The sequence below is a fragment of the Oryza glaberrima genome, chromosome 9 (genome assembly GCF_000147395.1).
Source record: "Oryza glaberrima chromosome 9, OglaRS2, whole genome shotgun sequence".
NCBI classification, from domain to species: domain Eukaryota; kingdom Viridiplantae; phylum Streptophyta; class Magnoliopsida; order Poales; family Poaceae; genus Oryza; species Oryza glaberrima.
The window spans coordinates 488,733-504,446 of NC_068334.1; the positions used below are offsets into that span (position 1 = coordinate 488,733).

A 15,714-nucleotide genomic window follows, 5' to 3' on the forward strand; every position below is an offset into this window, starting at 1 on the left:
TCTTATCCTTTCTAATGCAATTGCAATGCCCTCTGCTATGTGCTGGATGCGAACTTAATTGCTGCTAGAATGCTGCTGAAATTGGTGAATGGTGTTGCTGCCTGCTGCTGCTGATGTTGCTGCTAAAATTGCACCATTGTTGTGTAACAAGAATGGCACGAATAAATAGATAGTACTTGATATGCAAATTTTGTACGTTTTATTTTTTGACATTGTATTATTGCTCAAGTATTCATATCTTGTACCTAATCTGCTGGTGCTTATGCTGTGGACTGCTGAGTTACCAACAAGTTTCTGGAGCTACTAATGTGCTGCTTATTGGTTGGTGTTGATTGCGAATGATTGGAGCTGGTTGCTGTTGCTAGATCCCATGTCTGGAGACTAGAGCTGCAAGACCTGCCGAGCTTGATCACGTTGAGTGGAGCGATGCCGAGTGGTGAGCACGACACTGCGATCACAGGTCGCGCGAGCGAGTGCGATCTCGCAAGAGGGAGAATGAAAAGGATTTCTGTTGGCAGTTTTGTATCGTACCTAACTTTTATTTTTAGGAAGTCAAATTTAGCCAATCTCTGGGAGAGATTATTATTTTAACATCTTAAACTTTGTTTAGGATTTCCATAAATAATATTTTTGGGATGAAATTTAGGGATACTGTTGATGATGTTCTAAAAAGGAGTTCACCCCTCCAATCCTACGGGCGAAATCATTCCATCTAATCTCAGTCGTCCATCCACCATCTCATCTAATCGCCAATCCCATCCCACCAATTCCACCCCCACTCCGCCCCCACGCGCGATGACTCCGCCTCCCGCGCGTGATTCCCCTCACTCCTTGCTCCGTGCGCATTCTCTGTCCTCCTCGCTTCGCCCGAATCCCGGCTGTCGCCGCAGTCCACAGCTGGACCAGCGCCGCCGCTGCCGTGTCTTCACTGCCGCTGGACCAGCGCACTCACTGTCGTGCCTCCTCGCGACTCCCCGCTACACGCCACCACATCGTGCCCCTGCCGCTGCCGTGGTAGTTCCCCATTCTTCCGGAGCCCCGTCCAGGACTGCCTCTGCCGGCACCGTGGTGGTTCCCCTTTCCGTCAGAGCCCCGCCCGGGACTGCCCCCGACGTTGCCGGTTGTTCTCCCTTCTGCCGGAGGTGCTGTGCACGCCACGCTGGTATGCAACTCTCCTCCCCGAAGGTGCCGAATTTGTCCAACGTTTCGTTCGACCTACGCCGAGTTCGACCATCCAGCTTCCTTGCGCCTTCTTCTCTTCTGTGCCAGCACACCTGATTCGGATCAAAGTAACACTCTTGCTTCCACATCCCCATTAGTCCTATTTTTATTTGTCAAATTTTGTGTTTTTAAATGAACAGTTTCTGCCAAATTGCTTCCTCATCCCCATTAATCCTATTTTTATTTGTCGAATTTTGTGTTTTTAAATGAATAGTTACTGCCAAATGGCTCTCCTTATCTTGATAGTTATGTTTTTTTGAAGTGTACATCAATGTAATGTCAAATGCTATTTTAAGAATGTTTGTTTGGTTATTTTAAGAATGTTTCTGTCTAGGGCGGACACATGGTATATATTAGATGAATTCTTTTCGGTGACAGAAAACAACTAAAGTGACATCTTAATTAGTTGGGATGCCAGACAAATGAGCACTTTAATGAGCCTACAAATGCATATCATATATACTTATATATGTTTGTTCATCATGTGTTGTTTAGAACAGCTTAAACAGACTAAGCAAGAATCATTAATTTTTATTTGTGTTTCCTGATCAATTAGGAAATTCCTATAATCCTATTTGCTGATTTTTTTTCTTTATTAGTTGTCTGATATATTGATGCAAAGAGGAACAAGAAGTATATATTTAGAGATGATTTTTTTTCTTTATTAGTTGGATGAGATGGCAACGTGGTTCCGATGGTCTTCACCTCTTTGCGTACGATGGAGTGCCGGCTGAGGACAAGCTCAACGGCGGTTCCAGTGATGGCGACGACTTGCCCCCTGCTCCAACAATGGGGAATATCAGTCGTAGGTTTTCATCGGTGGCGTGTGCGGAAGAAGGAACACCGAGAGGGAGTAGCAGGTCAGTGAGAGACGCATGGATCTATTATCGATCAAATCCAGTACCTTCTGCACTGCATGAATCTCCTTCCTTTTGTGATACTAGGTTCACGCTTAATGATATTTCCATCTGCGTCATGTTGAATCCCTGTGTACTGAATATTACCAGTTTCGGGGGACTTTCTTTGCAGGATGATACTCTCTTTCTATTCTCTTTGTTTCTTTTTTTCCCTGAATCTGAGAGAGAGAGAGAGAGGCCCCAGCTCCCTTCTTTTGTGGCTTTATTTGATTATTGCCTAATCTTTATCCAGTGTGTTGTATGAAAATATTTGCAGCTCTGAATTAATACTTGTGTGTTTTAATCAGGATATGTTCGCATACCGGCCACGTAGTGTGGTATGGTAGGCTTAAAGCTAACGGCCGAGCGGTTGTCCAAGGACGATCCACATGTATGTATGTTTTTGTTCTCCAACAATAATCACTAGCCATAGTTGATAGAAATGTGCACTGCTTAGATGAAATGACAGTGGCTACTTCTGGTTTCAGGCTTCTTCCTTTGAACTGGACCGTTGGAATGCCAGGAATCTTAGCGGCGACATTGAGGATGCGCTTGTCGCATTAGTAATCGTAACCTTCCTCTCAAATTTCACCGCATATTTGTTGCATGCAGAAAAGCACAAACCTCAGTGATCAAAGCTAACTTGACCCTTACTGGAACGAGGAACTCAAAGCTCTCTGTTCCTCAACAGTATGGTCGTCGCATGTTGGTAATAAACTCACAGGATGTAAAATCATCAAAAATTTGTAATGTGTTTCTGTTGCGTTTGTCCAAATCTTACTTTCTTTGCATCTAGCAAGTGTTCGACGGGTGACAATTTTCATAGCTAGAAACGACAATAGTTGATGACTGCCAATGCTTTACCCACTTTAGGTTAGTGACTTAATTCTTAAGTTGTTTCGAAATAATTTTAACAGCACATGTTCTTTATTAATCATGTACCAACTTCATGAAATTGACTTGTCTAAATATATGGATGATTCAACCCACACAACAAATCAATGTGATTTGGAATTTAATTATTTGGTTAGTATTCACTATTCAGGTGTATGCACTAGGTCTCATGTTATATATAGGTCTAATGATATTCATTGGTACAGGTCGTATTCCAAAAAAGTAAGAAGATTGCTGTTAAAGTTAGAATGTTGCTGCAGGTAGATGATATTGCCTTCAACTTTCTGAAGTTACTGATGTCCCCATGAATTGGTTTATTCAGCCCACTACACAAATCAATGCAATTTGGAATTTAATTATTTGGTTAATATTCAGTAAATGCATTAAGTGTCATGTTATACATAGGTCTAATGATATCCATTGTTTCGTGATGCTGTACAGGCGTACTCCAAAAAAGTAAGAACATTTGGTGTTGAAGAATGTGGTTGCCGTTATGTTGCTTGAGTCTTTTGAAGTTGGATAATTAAGCTCCTAAATGTTTTTTACACTATTGTCTTTATTATACTGAATTAAAAACTTAAAATGTTCTTGAATAGGACATGCACGGATTGGGGATTTCTATTCATGGAGTAACAATATCTTTATTGTACTTTTGTGTGGGCACAGGGGAGTGTGGAGTTGCTGTCGTGGCATTCTTCAAATCCAAGTTAGTATTACATATGGATTTTACCTATTCTTCATACGTCATGCCTGTAAATTTGTCAGGAAATTTTATTGAAGAGCTTCCCTGTGCAGAGCTTATTGGTTCTGGTGTTTGAGGGATGGTTCTTTTGCTCTTTTAGATGTATGTTGTCTTCGCTGCTGCAAGCTAAAATTTCTCTTCCAGATGTAGTGATAAAGAAATAGCAATTTAATTACTATGTTTTTTTGTCACTTGGTTTTGATGCCATCTATGACCATATATCTCTCTTCCTCCAGCCCTCCATGGAATCAAACTCCTCACCTGCTAGCCACAGCTCAAAAGCTGGTGCGTTGGTTTTCTCCCATGTAGAAAATACAGAATTTTCTTATTACATTTCATTGTTTGTTGACGACCAACTGACATTTCCATTGTTGCCGAGAACAACATCTACGGTTTGCATGTGTACTCGCAATTCCTCCTTGAAAATGTCTTGATCAGAAGTCCGGTGTGCATACTTTCTTGTGGTATACTGGTCTTAGGAATTTGATTAGAGTTTTGGTGTATGAAAGTAAAAGTGACATGAAGGTTTATGCATGAATATATAATTTGGTCATCTTAATTTGTTTTCAGGATTGTTAATATGTATGTATGCTTTCATTTTCTCCTGAGAAAAACTCACATAGACTCGGTCGTCATGTATTCCTAACAGAAGTTTTGCGTACCTTTTGTTCTGTGCAGATTTCTTATACTCTAGCTATTTCTTGCATTTACAACTTATCAGCCTGGTTTCCCTTTAGGACTTGAACTGTAATTCTGCAAGAAAATAATGCCTTGATAGTTATTCTCTTTTACTTGCATTTTCACTTCTAGCTGAAAATTGGTCAGAGTTTGATCATTAATTGTTTGCGTCCAAAAAGTAGCAACATCGCAATGTATAAATTGTGCTTGACCCACACAATATGTTTACCTTTGTTGGTAAGGAAGAAGTGATTCAACAGAGTGGTTTTTATAGAGAACCATCCAAATTGTCAGGTTATTGTAGTTTATATGGAAATTTCTTAATTACTAGAAGTTTTTATATGGAGTGCATTACATAAAAAACATTGCATAGATTCTTCTTCGTTTGCTAATATATACTGTTAAAACGTGCCTTGCACATGCACGATAACTAGTTACACTGTAAGCATGTGTAAGAGAAGTAAATTTAGATGTTTCTGATCCTGTAGATTCCTGTATTGAAATTTGAAAACATGTGACCTTAATTCAGCATTTTAGCACCCTATCAAGTGTGGTTCCTTGAACATTGCCAAGCGCATTTGCAAGGAATAAAATCAGTTTAAGTGTTTGACTGTCTATACAATTGACTATTTCTCATAGGGTAATTCCGTTGTCATCAAGAGCAGCTGCTGCTGTTTGTCTGTTACCGACCCACTGCAATGATAAAAAAATGTAGAACACCAATTCGTTACTATGATTTTTGCTGCACGGAATGCCAACACAAATAAATAAGAAACAATTGCTTATTTGACCCTGTTTTGAAGTCTAACTACTAATCTGACCTTGTTTTTCATTGTTTGCTTATTTGACCCTGCTTTTCAAAATTGAACACCCCATCTGACTCTTTTTTCATTACACTGTTAGGGTTTTATTTAGGAACAAGAAAAAAAACTATTTACTATTTAAACTGACCAAAATACCCCCAAGATACTTCAACCCTATCCTATCCAGTCCAACGCGCTCTCTCTATCTCTCTCTCTCTTCTCTTGCAAGCGGCGGCAGTTGCTGCACCCGCGTTGCGTGGGAAAGCGCTTGCTGCTGCAGAGATAGAATGGTCGGCGTTGGTGCCGGCGCGCAGAAGAGCGCAGCTGCTGCATGCAAAGGGAGAGCGGCAGCGGCTGATGCGCACGGCTTCGAGGGCGGCGGTGGTAGGTGCGCACAGCTTCGAGGGCGGCAGTGGCATCTGCGTACGACTTCGACGGTGGCAATGACGGTTCGTGTAGGGTGGGAGCGGCGGTGGCTATGCGCTGAGGGAGGGCGGTATTGGCGGCTGTGGCGTGTAAAGGGAGGTCGATGGTGTTTCACTTAGGGAGGGAGTGGCGGCGCCTACGCGCACAGGGAGGGCGGCAGTGGCGGCTGCGTATGGCTTTGGAGACAGCGACGGCTGCGGCGTGCAGAGGGTGGTCGGCAGTGGCGACTGCGGGGCATGCCTTTGTGGGGGGGAGCAACTGCGTGTAGTGGGAGGTCGGTGGCGGCGCTGTCGCGTGGTAGAGCAGCAGTGACTACTGCGCGTGGCTTCCGGGGCAACGGCGGCCATTGCGTGTAGAGAGAGGTCGACGGTGGCGGCTGCGTGCAAAGGTAGGGTGGCAGGGGGTACTGTGTGTGGCTTTGGGGATGGCGACGGCTGCGGCGTGTAGAAGGAGGCCAGCGGCGGGGTGTGGCTTCGACGGAGGTGGCTGCTGCATGTAGAGGGAGGTCGGCGGCTGCTTTCTTGTGTGCATCATAAACTGCTGGAGGACTATAAACTAGGGCATCATGATGCATAAACAGAACGAAGCTGGAAGAGGCCAACAGCAAAGGCATGATGAAAACTGTTACGAACCTCAAACATACAGACAACCTTGATGTAGTCCAGAATGAGGGCGCAATGATTGTCTCACACTACTTATGGTAGCGGAGGATCCACCAAGGCAAACAAAAAAAATCCTCGTGATGCCTAGGAGAACGCTCATGCAGAGAAAGATCAACCCTGAGATCACCTCCCAAATGCACAATGTGACCATAACAAAGGTGTGGAGATTATGGATACCCCATACCAACACGGCATGTATATCCGACTGGGTATAGGGGTACCATATATAGATAGAATATCTTTAATAGGCTCGGGTTATATTCCTAACTTGTGTATCAAGGAAATACCTGGAATCCTAGACGGTTACGATTGTATTTTATCTTTACTTGCCTATTCCGTTAGGAATATGGGCTGTATGTTGTAATACGGACTCCTCTCACTATATAAGGAGGGGTCCGGGTGCCTCTTGGGGCATAACTTTTCTCCCAGATCATACGATGAATAACACACTTAGCGGATCAATCCCTGGACAGGAGTAGGGTATTACTTCTCATCGAGAAGGCCTGAACCTGTATAAAATTCCTAATCTCCAAACCCATCCACTTTTTCTGCTTGATAGCCACCCCTTTTCGTATTGCCGAAATTTTGTTTCGACAGTTGGCACGCCAAGTAGGGGTAGCGTCAAGCTTTTCGCCGATTAGTGCGATGGGATTCGTCTCCGGCATCGATGACTACGTCTCCCCCACCCCTCCCCCCCCGGGTGCAAGCGTTTCAGTTCAGTAGCCTCGACTTCATCATCGACGACTTCGGCAAGATCTCTCTCCTTGACTCGGATTCAAACCAGTCAGGAATAGACGAGGTCTCCGCCCCGTTCGGCATCCCGACCTCAGCCGAGATCTACTCCAAGATCATCTCATCCGAGTCGGCTTCAAACCACTCGGATGGGATCTCATCTACTCCAGCACGACTTGATCAAGATGATGGGGCCTATCCTTCAATCCTAATGAAGCTCCCCGACAATCTGGCTGCGGTCTTCACCACCAGGATGTCTTCTCCCCATAGGTCTAGATGGGATCCGGCCTCGGCCCCGATCCAATCTAGCTTCAGGGAAGTCGGCGTCACTCTTTAGCCTCTCGGGACAATTTCGACGGAAGAATTAGATGGCTACCTCAGCTCTCCTGGTGTCGACTCACGGCCAACGGAGATCCTCGACTACGACGACTTCGACTACAACTAGTCTTCAACAACCTCGATGACTTTGACGAAGACTACGAAGACAACTACACGCCTCTCTTTTTCGGCATTTTCATGGCTGATAACGAGACCGCGGAGCAGCGTCAAGCCCGGGAAGAAGAAGAACAACGCACACGACAGGAAGCCGAGCATCACCGACTGGAAGAGGAGCGACAAGCACAAGAGCGAGACCGGCTGCAGCGTGAGCAACAGGAACGCGAACGGACTGCGAAGGAGGCTGAGGACCGGCGACAACGCGCCTTGGAGGCTGGGTGACGAGCACGCGAACTCATCGAACAACAAGACGTTGAAGGGACGGCAGTATTTCGCACCCCACAGCAGAACGCGGTAGCAGCAATCACCCTCCTAGACACTCTACTTCAGGAAGACGCACCCAACCACGTCGTCAACATCTTAAACCAGACAAAGACCATGATTGCCACCTCGGTCCCAGTCATTTCCGCAAGGGTCCGCACGCCAACTGGCAGCCGAGTTCCACCTCTTCGATCTCAAGATTATCATCAACCAAGCCTCAGCGTCGCCGCCTCAGGGTCTAACCGCAGGAGCAGGGATCATGTTAACCAATCTGTTCACTCACCTGCCGACAGACGCAGAGAGCGCCGTGCTGAACCGCCTCACTCTCCACGTCGCAGGCATCCCGTCGATCTTCGCGAGACAATCAACCGGCGTCGCGCAGAAAGAGGTTATATTCCATACCATTCACCAGACCACTACGACGATGATGTAGACGGAATTGCAGCTTTCACAAGCGACCTGCGTCGAGTGGATTGGCCGGCCAGCTTCAAGCCGACTGGAATCGAGAAGTATGACGGCAAAACAAATCCTGAGTCTTGGCTCACCATCTACGGTCTCACAATTCGCGCAGCAGGAGGAGATAACAAGGCCATGTCAAATTACCTACCCATGGCTTTAGCAGATTCTGCTCGATCCTAGCTTCACGGGTTACCCGGTGGTACGATTGGATCTTGGGCAGAGCTTCGCGAACACTTCATCGCCAATTTTCAGGGCACCTTCGAGCGTCCTGGCACCCAGTTTGACCTCTACAATGTGATCCAGAAGCCCGGCGAATCCCTTCGGGATTATATCCGACGTTTTTCCGAGCAACGAACAAGATCTCTGACATCACCGACAACGTCATCATTGCCGCTTTCACTAAGGGTGTTCGTCACGAACTCTTGGTCGGCAAATTTGGACGCAAGCCTCCCAGGACAGTCAAGCAGATGTTTGAAAAAGGTAATGAGTACGCCAACGCCGATGATGTCGTTACCGCGTCCAAGCAGTCGGGCAGTAAATTGAAGCCCAAGAAAGATGCGCCAGCGACATGGGGGAGTGGAAGTACCAATCATAAAGGATCGCAAGCGTAAGCCCGAGGACCTTGTGGCAACTACAGCACCTTCTTCTCGACAGCGATCGCGCATCAACACATTCGACAAGATCATGAGCGCTCAGTGTTCGCATCACCTAAATTCAAATCACGCAGCCAAAGATTGCTTCATCTATCAGCAGTTTGCAGAACAATATGCCAAGAAAGCACGGAAGCCGACTGACGGAGAATAGAGCACATCTAAATAGAAGGATGATGAAGACGATGGACCGGCTGGCTTTCAAGACTCTTGCAAGGAACTCAACCATATTTTCGGTGGAACCTAGGCTTACGAGTCCAAGCGGAAGCAAAAGTTGACTGAAAGGGAGATTAACGCCGTACAATCTGATACACCCAAATATCTTCAGTGCTCAGAGACAGCAATCAAGTTTGACCGCTCGAATCATCCTGACTGAGTGGTCCACCCGGGGTGGTACCCCCGGTACTAGACCCAGTGGTTCGCAATGTTAAGCTCCGACGATCCATCATTGATGGTGGCAGTGCACTTAATATTCTTATCGCCAAAACTCTGAACGACATGCAGATCCCTCGGACTGAGCTGAAGCCGAGTAGTGCACCTTTTCACGGAGTCATCCCTGGACTGTCTTCTACTCCACTCGGCCAGATCACCCTGCCAGTCACCTTCGGCACTCGGGAGAACTTTCGCATAGAGAATATTTGCTTCAAAGTTGCTGATTTTGAGATGGCATACCACGCCATACTCGGACGCCCGGTGTTAGCCAAATTCATGGCGGTCCCACACTATACTTACATGATGATCAAGATGCCAGAACCCCGAGGAGTCATATCTTTGCGGAGCGACATCAAGCAAGCCGTCACCTATGACAAGGAAAGCTGTGAGATGGCCCAGACACGTGAGACTACACTTGCTCGGGATGAGATCTGACTGGCTGCATCAACTGCAACCGAAGGAGAAGTGCCTGCAGCCAAGGTATCGAAGACCGGAGAAAGTGATGCCAAGACCAAGAAAATTCCCCTCAATCCCTCTGATCCTACCAAAACTGTTGTGATAGGCGCTGAGTTAGATTGTAAATAGGAAAGCGCGCTCATCACCTTTCTTCAAAGTAATAAATATATTTTTGCGTGGAAACCATCTGATATGCCTGGTATTCCTAGAGAGGTGATTGAGCACTCCTTATGTTAAAGAAGACGCTAAACCCATCAAGCAACTACTCCGCCGCTTCGCACAAGACAGGAAAGATGCAATCAAGGAGGAATTAACCAAGCTGTTAGCAGCAGGCTTCATCAAGGAAGTTTTACATCCTGACTAGCTGGCAAACCCGGTTCTAGTTCGGAAGAAGATAGGACAATGGCGTATGTGTGTTGATTACACCGACCTCAACAAATGTTGTCCTAAAGATCCCTTTGGGTTACCTCGCATTGACCAGGTAGTTGACTCAACGGCCAGCTGCGAGTTACTCAGTTTTTTGGATTGCTACTCAGGTTATCATCAGATTAGCTTAAAGGAATCTGACTGCTTGAAGACCTCATTTATCTTACCTTTTGGGGATTATAGCTACATCACCATGCCCTTTGGGTTAAAGAGCGCCGGAGCAACCTATCAACGCATGATCCAAAGATGTTTTTTCAACTCAGATTGGTCGCAATGTTGAAGCTTATGTTGATGATATAGTTGTCAAGACCAAGCAAAAGGATGATCTGATCGCCGATCTAGAAGAGACCTTTGCTAGCATCCATGCCTTTAGGATGAAGCTGAATCCTGAAAAGTACACCTTCGAAGTACCGTCAGGGAAGCTGCTTGGCTTTATGGTATCTCGTAGGGGTATACAAGCCAACCCGGGAGAAGATCAATGCCATCCTCAACATGAAACCGCCAAGTTCCCAGAAAGATGTTCAGAAGCTGACTGGATGCATGCGGCGCTTAGCCGGTTTGTCTCACGACTTGGCATGCGTGGGATACCCTTTTCAAGCTATTGAAGAAGACCAACAATTTCCTGTGGGGACCCGAGGCCCAGCGAGCCTTTGAAGACTTCAAGAAACTTCTCACAACTCCGTCGGTCCTAGCATCACCACATCCGCAGGAGCCGTTGTTATTGTATGTGTCGGCGACATCTCAAGTTGTGAGCATGGTCCTGGTCGTGGAGCAAGAGGAAGATGGCCACGTTCAAAAGGTTCAACGACCGATTTACTTCGTTAGCGAAGTTTTGGCCGACTCCAAGACAAGATATCCTCGGGTACAAAAGCTGTTATATGGTGTTTTAATTACCGTCAGGAAATTATCCCATTTTTTTCAAAGTCACTCGGTCACGGTGGTCACATCGTTTCCACTCGGAGAAATACTTCATAATCGTGAGGCAAACGGGCGCATTGCAAAGTGGACTCTAGAGCTGATGGCTCTGGATTAATCCTTCAAGCCACGTACTTCTATCAAGTCCCAAGCTTTATCGAATTTCGTTGCCGAGTAGACCGAGTGTCAAGAAGACACGCCTGCGGAGAAGCTGGAGTATTGGACTATGCACTTTGACGTGTCGATAAGGCTTTCAGGCACTGGAGCAGGGGTCGTTCTGATTTCCCCGATTGGAGAAAGATTAAGTTATGTGCTGTGGATACATTTTTCTGCATCTCACAACGTGGCGGAATATGAAGCGCTTCTTCATGGACTAAGGATTGCAGTATCTCTAGGGATTCGGTGTCTGATAGTTCGCGGCGATTCCCAGTTAGTTGTCAATCAAGTTATGAAAGAATGGTCATGTCTTGATGATAATATGGCTGCTTACCGACAAGAAGTGCGTAATCTGGAAGACAAGTTCGACGGCCTAGAGCTAACTCATGTGCTCCGGCAAGACAACGAAGCGGCCGACAGACTAGCTAACTTCGGTTCTAAGCGAGAAGCAGCCCCTTCAGATGTTTTTGTTGAGCACCTTTACGAGCCGACAGTACCAAGGAAAGATATGATCGAGACAGCGGGCACCCAAGAAGTAAGCATGATTGACGCCGATTGGAGAGAGCCCATCATCAAATTTTTGACTAAACAAGAGTTACCTCAAGACAAAGATGAAGCCGAGCGGATTTCTCGATGCAGCAGGCTTTATGTTATGAATGAGGATGATTTTTACAAGAGAAGTCCGTTAGGAATTTTGCAACGCTGTGTTTCTTTGGAAGAAGGAAGGCAATTGTTACAAGACATACATTCTGGCATTTGCGGGAACCATGCTGCAGCACAAACAATCGTTGGCAAAACTTATCGACAAGGGTTTTTCTGGCCTACTGCGGTATCTGATGCTGAGAAAGTTGTGTGAACATGTGAAGGTTGTCAGTTCTTTGCCATACAGATTCATCAACCAGCTCAGGAGTTGCAAACTATCCCTCTTTCCTGGCCTTTCGCAGTCTGGGGGCTTGATATGGTTGGTCCTTTCAAAAAGCCCACCGGTGGTTTCACTCATCTTTTTGTAGTTGTGGATAAGTTCTCCAAGTGGATTGAAGCCAAACCAGTTGTCACAATTACCGCTGACAAAGCTCGAGATTTCTTCATCAGCATCGTTCATCGATTTGGAGTACCTAATCGTATCATTACGGATAATGGAACCCAATTTACTGGCGGTGTGTTCAAGGATTTTTTGAAGACTTCGGTATCAAGATATGTTATGCCTCCGTAGCGCATCCTATGAGTAATGGGCAAGTTGAACACGCCAATGGTATGGTATTTCAAGGTATCAAAGCACGAGTTCTTGACCGACTGTGTCCCTACACCGGCAAGTGGGTAGATCAGTTGCCGTCAGTACTTTGGTCTCTGCGCATTACACCCAGTCGGGCTACGGGGCAATCACCCTTCTTATTAGTTTATGGTGCGGAAGCAATGTTGCCAAGTGAGGTGGAATTTGAGTCCCTGTGATTTCGCAATTTCAAAGAGGAGCGCTACGGAGAAGACCGAGTGGATGATCTCAACCGACTGGAGGAAGCTCGCGAGGCAGCCTTGATCCAGTCAGCTCGGTGTTTACAAGGGTTACGGTGCTACCACAATCGTAATGTTCGATCACGGGCATTTTTAGTCAGAGACATGGTCTTAAGGAAAATTCAATCTACACGAAATCGGCATAAGTTATCCCCTTTATGGGAAGGACCATTCATAATCTCTGAAGTTACCCGGCCAGGTTCTTATCAACTTAAGCGTGAAGATGGTTTAGACGTTGACAATTCTTGGAACATCGAGCATCTTCGTCGTTTTTATGCTTAGGCATTATTTGTGTATACTTTTTTCTCTCTGACTCCAACGTCAAGTTGTTTCTTGAAGTTACCAGTCAGGGGCTATTATAATAATAATAATGGAGTATGATTTTTATCAATTCAATTTGCTTACTTGATTTATCATTGTCTTGATTGATTTTTTGGCTTAGTTAATGAGGACTGAGAGTTTTTTTTGACAACTTTTGCGGGTTCTAGGCTCAATAAGGTTCGACAAAAACTTTTAAGAAATCAGCGACTAAATTTAAATTATCAAGCACAACATAAATACATCAGTATTGTACAAATTGAGCCTCCATCATCACAGATTACATCATATGGATTCAACTAGACTCAGTCTTCTCATCATCAGACCCAGTCGGACCAAGATTGGTATCTTGAAATCTCTCTACAACGTCTGCAGCAATCTTGTCAGCAGCCTTCTGGGCATCATTGATAAGGTCAAGGGCATCTTCTTCGCTTGTTCCGTCTGCAAAGCCATCAACGGCATCAATGTCGATCTTCGGATACAAGGATTTAGTCATCGCTAGAGCCATGCTAGCTCCTATGCTTCCAACCTCCTTGATATTCTTGAAATATGTGTCCGGAGCAGTTCTCAATCTGTCGAAGACTTCAACAGCATCGATTGTACTCGGACCATTGTTATTGTAGAACATGGCTTCGATCAACGGTGTAGCAGCATTGGCGACTTCATCTCTAGCCCCTTCAAGTTTTTCCATCTTGGTAATTAGGACATCAAACTGAGCCTCGGACTTAATTTTGCGATCTGCATACAACAATTCTGTTAGCATCGAGGATGCGTAGACAAGTCTATTTCTGGAAATCCGACTACAATTACCTTCAACATCCTTGATGGCCAAGTCTCTTTCTTTTGTAAGATCACCCTTATCCTTTTCGAGAGCTTTAATTCGCCTCTCCAACTCGGTGATCTTAGCAGCTTGGACTATGATGCATTTTGATGGTTATTTAAGTACATACATCAACTCAGAATAGATTGAGCGAGGATAAAGTTAGGTTTTGATGAACCACTTAATTCAAAGTTTACTTCTTGAAGCTCGGCAACCCGATCCCTGAGATCATGTTCAATTTTCCTAGCCAGCTCTCTAGTTTCGCGGAGTTTAGCTCTGGTTTCTTACAGACTCCCAAGGTGAGGAACTAGCTTCTCGAGGGTTGCGGTCTTTGCCTCGTTTCTGTCACACCCCAAAGTTCTTTCCCAAGCCTAAATTGAAGTTATAAATGGTCTCAAGAAAATACTTGTGTAAATCAAGAGAAAACCTTAATAAAGTAATACAAATAATAATCGAATCTGGCATGTGGAATTTTTCTTGAGTTCTACATGTCGAAATTCTCTAACAGGATTTTTAGTGGAATTTTCAGAGCCCTAGAAATAATTTTAACCAATTAAAATTGAGCATGCAATATTTTGATTCCAGGGAAAATCCTTTTCTTCCTTTTTTCTTTTTCTTTTTCCCCTTTTTCTTTTCGAATGGGCCACCAGCCCATTCTCTCCTTTTTCTCCCCCTCCTCCCCGCTGAGCCGGCCGCAGGCCGAGGCCCAGCCAGGCCACCCCACCTCCCTCCTCTCCCGGGGTCGCCGACAGGTGGGGCCCACCTGTCGGGTCCTCCCCCAACCTCCCGCCGCCCGCGCCGGCCACCACACCCGAAACCGCGGTCGCCGCGCCCCACCTCCCCCCGCTTTCCCCCGAGCCGTTGACCGGTGGGCCCCGCATGTCGGCGCCCCCCTCCTTGATGACGTCAGCCCTGGAAGGCTTTATTGCGCAATAATTCATTAAGGTTTTTCTTTTATAGTAATAAACACAGTGAATCTTCTAAAATTCATAACTAATTCATCCGAGCTCCGTTTAAGCCCATTCAAGTCTCAGTAAATCAAGAAAAATGTGTAGAATCTATTAAAAATGGTTTTGTTCTCTGTTTCAGTAGTCTTATTGCCTGTTTGCAATGTTTTCCTTGTATGTCGCTAGATTCCGATTCTTCCGACGCTCCGGTGTACTTCGAAATAGTCGCCGAGGTTCCTCCAGCAGCAGAGCAAGGCAAGTCATGCTTGTCACTTGATCATGTTGGTCCTATATTGCAAATGTCCTAATGTTTTCTTTCAAATGCTGCATTTTGTTTTGCAATGATACTACGGGGTGATTACCTATTGTTACAGCCATGCTATTTTAATACCATACTCCTTTGTTAGCTTGGGTTATAACATGAATAGATTTTGGACTAGGAATTGCTTAGCCATGCTTAGTTCCACTAGCACACAATGGGGAAAGCTCACTAAAATATAGCCTTTAGGTTCAATTGGTAAGGTTGGTTCAGTACCACCGTCTTGGTGTTGGTTAATTAAAATGAATCACATGGTGGGCTGTGGGTGCAAGGTTTTGCTAGTCGCACCCATGGCAGTTAAGGACCGGTTCGCGGGATGCCCTGGAAGAACTTATCGTACTTACCACAAGCCAGCGTGGGCAACGGCTGGGCTTGTAGTGTAGCTTTCCTCTAGTCGACGCATCCAGGCAAGGGTGGGCGTGATGGAGCGGGGCGGGTCCTGCGACGGCCTCTGTCACTTCCGGATTCACCTAGGCACGAGAGGGGACTGCCCGTTG

At 45.7% G+C, this 15,714-nt stretch overlaps 1 long non-coding RNA gene across 6 annotated transcripts; it reads left to right on the forward strand.

Annotated features, from left to right (window-relative positions):
• The first annotated feature begins 780 nt into the window (after positions 1-780).
• LOC127784000 (uncharacterized) lies at positions 781-15,142 on the forward strand. 6 transcript variants are annotated; one of them, XR_008019428.1, is made up of 6 exons: positions 781-1,289; positions 1,890-2,081; positions 2,426-2,508; positions 2,606-3,717; positions 3,990-4,038; positions 15,085-15,142. It is a non-coding gene; the product is annotated as an uncharacterized LOC127784000 (long non-coding RNA). The 6 variants fall into 6 exon arrangements; XR_008019427.1 differs by lacking the exon at positions 15,085-15,142 and adding an exon at positions 3,807-3,855 and having other exon boundaries at positions 3,990-5,316; XR_008019426.1 differs by having other exon boundaries at positions 2,606-4,038; positions 15,085-15,099.
• Positions 15,143-15,714: the final 572 nt, after the last annotated feature.